Here is a 3,412-nt window from a genome sequence, read left to right as displayed (position 1 = left end):
AAGGGAAATTACTTCAATGCCCAATGCTTCTTTGCACATCGAATGAAAGAGAGAGGTGAAGAGAAGTAGAGAGATTTTCTCGATACGATCCATCAGGTGACAACAAATTGAACATACTCTGTAACATATATTGAGTACTCTTCCTAGAGTGCGTAAAACGGCAAACACACATAGACACACACATACACTGACCCAGATTCACAAGTTTAAGTAAATGTTGAATGAACAATATTAAATTCATGGAAAACTTTCCATTGACTTCTACTTAAAGCTAAGAATTTGCAACAGAGACTACGTGAGAGAGTTTCAATGAGTTAAGACAAGAATAAACATTGAGTTTGGTGTTATAATTGCTAGTAAAAACAAGACACTTTTATGTACGGGTTGCTGATTTCCTTTCACGAATGTTTGAACAAAAAGTTTCTGAACAGTCTTCCGTCACGTGTAAGATGGAGTACATTACACCCATAGAAACGAAATACAATTAAATGGCGGGCTTTTGGTTCATTTTTTGAATTTTATTTTAAATGGCCAAGACAGATGATGATCAAGAATCTTTTGAAGCTTAAAGAAACAGTAACAGAAGTATGAATCTTTATAGATTACTGCATATAGATTACTGCATCTTTATAGATTACTGCACTTTCACGTGTTTGCTTTACGGACCGGTGCATGTCGATTTTAGATGAGCCACTTGCTTAACTAAATCACCAGCGTTTGTCTATGATTACATGCCCCAGTTGTAAACTTTATTATAGCTGTTTTGTTAAACATATTTGGGAGAAATCGACTTAAGGTAGTTTAAGAATGAATTTTCTTTGGCTTTAAATGGTTGAGTTTATTGATCTTTCGGTGGAGTGATGTGGGAGAAATTATCAAGCAAAACAATTTTGTATTGTTCTCGACGTGTAATAGATGACAGTGTTGATGGAGTGAAAATGGAGAGAGTCAATTGTGTTATCTTTTAGAAAAATATTTGGATACATTGATCTGACTGGAATGCAAAGAAAACACCGTCCGCTATACAATAAATACTATACAAATGAAACAGCCACATCTAGTGTCTTCGTATGAGTTTGCCAGCTCAAGTCTACCATATTTCGTCATGTTTTCTCAATGTTATATCTGTTCAAGGGATCTCCTCCACCACCATATTTGTGTGTCTGTGTATTATGATGCACTCCGCAAATGTTTATCAGATAACTCTCTCCTCAGCTGCTTGATATTATTAATATGAAAGAAATTAAAAAACAAAAAAGAAACAAAAGAAAAATCAGGTTAATATTATAATGGAATTTTTTCCTTGTTCTGCTTATGCTAGTCCCTCTCTTTCTCTCTCTCTCTCTCTCTCTCTCTCTCTCTCTCTCTCTCTTCTGTTACCAACCCAAATGTTTTCTGTCACCTGATAAAACAAGGGGACAAACAGCAGGACTGATGAAAGTGCTTTATCTTAATACGATAGTAATAGATCTATCTACCTCTATCGTAGACAAACTGATAGATAGATAGTAAAAGACAGAAGGAGAGAGAGAGAGAGAGAGAGAGAGAGAGAGAGAGAGAGAGAGAGAGAGAGAGAAAGAGAGAGAGGGAGAGAGAATGGGATGAGATGAGATGAGAAAAGATCATAACCCTTTCTCTCCAGTTTGAAATTTAAAGCCCGCACGTGCCAGGAGATTTTATTTCCCCGTCTCCTTCTCCCCCTCCCACTCCTATATTACTGCTACCACCTCAGTTTTTATCATTCCATTCTCACTTTCTCTCACCCATCTTCATATCTTCTGCTATCTTGTTACTGATTTGCTTTCCTTTACTCGTTTATATCTTTTAACTAAATAGTCTCATCTTGTTTACGTTTGTCATCAAATAGTGCTTCCTTTGTTTTTCTTTCTGATTTTCTCTCTCTCTTGCGCGCGTGTGAATGTTTTCTTATTGACGTTTTCCTTTATCTGTTTACACACGCACACACACACATTTGCGCGCGCGCGTTGAGGTAATTATTGTTGTTGTTTAGCTCCTTGATTGAGCTAACCCATAGTCAAAAGCATAAACCTTTATTTTATGGCTAATTTCAACTACTTGTGTCCCTTGCTGGTGTTGTTTAGCTCAAGATATCTCCCATCGGGAAAACGAATGATCAGACGTTCCTATTTCATTCTCAAATATAATGTGGTCTTATCTTAAATTATTGAATGCATTATCTTTTAAGACGGCGGTGTTCTTCAGCGAGTAGTGGCTATTTCTACGATTCGAGTGACCGTATAGCGTTACCCCCGTTAGCATATTGCAACTTTTGCTTAGGAGAGTGGTACTTGATTTGAGAGAGACTTGGTTCTTGTTTCTTCAATATAAGGCGCCTAAATATATATTCCCTCGTGGCGACAAGCATATATCTTCAATGCCTGCACATAGCCATAGTATGTATACCACCATACACATGCTTACACTCATTTAATCTCTCTTTTCGCCTCTTCTCTCCCCTTCTTCTCTTCATTCATACACCTTGCTATTATTAGGAATTTCAGGAGTAGTGACTTGACAGAACTGCTAAAGCGTCGATCAAAATGTTTTACGGTTTAATATTACGGTGATTTAAGTCCTATTTTCACATCCCAAGAAATCAACTTGTCTTTCATTCTTTTGAGGTCACTAGAATACAATAGCAGCCAAATACTGGGAACGATGTGTTGTGATCGACTAAACTCCATCCTTTCAAAAATTGTTGGACCTGTGACTTAATTAGAAACTATTAGTAGCAGTTTGATTGGCAAAGCAGTTAGAGCGTCGAACAAAATTATGTTGTATTTAATTCCCGTCCTTTGCGTTCAAATACTGTCGAAGCCAAATTTTATCCATTCGAAATCGATAAAATAAAGTACCAGCCAGGTACTGCGTATGAATGCGTAGCTGTGACATACTGGAAGCTTTTATAAATAATCTTAGTATATCTCAAAATCGGCATCTGGATTTTCTTCAATCAAAACTCTTTGACAATAACATCAAACAATTTTAACCTTTTGTATACTGTAGGTGCATCATGTCACCGTATGAGTTTTCTCCCTTGTATTAACAGAGGAGAGGCAGAGGAAACAATTCTTGAGAAAATGCAGTGTGCTAAGGCCTAATCAATCTTGCATTTGACACCAGGTATATAATTTAATCTGTATCTTTGTGTCTGTAAGACGGGCTTCTGTGCATTTTCCCCTCTACCAAAGTCATTCACAAGTATTGGCCAGTCTAGGGTAATGGTAAAAATCAATTGCCCGAGTTCTATGCCATGGTACTTAACCCGAAGCTACGTGGTTGCGAAATTAACTTCTTAAGTATCCAGCCATCCTATACTCACACTCATGTACACACACACACACACACACACACACACACACACACACACACACACACACACACACACACA

The 3,412-nt window shown here is 37.3% G+C and overlaps 1 protein-coding gene across 1 annotated transcript in view; it reads left to right on the top strand.

Annotated features, from left to right (window-relative positions):
• The window catches only part of LOC106868936 (paired box protein Pax-5), a 261,351-nt gene that overhangs the window by 192,943 nt on the left and 64,996 nt on the right, over positions 1-3,412 (top strand). The gene's annotated exons all lie outside the window — the stretch shown is intronic.

This window comes from Octopus bimaculoides, chromosome 6 (assembly GCF_001194135.2).
Source record: "Octopus bimaculoides isolate UCB-OBI-ISO-001 chromosome 6, ASM119413v2, whole genome shotgun sequence".
Classification (NCBI taxonomy): Eukaryota; Metazoa; Mollusca; class Cephalopoda; order Octopoda; family Octopodidae; genus Octopus; species Octopus bimaculoides.
The sequence above is the reverse complement of the archived record's forward strand: the minus strand, read 5'-3'. Positions and strand labels throughout refer to the sequence as shown.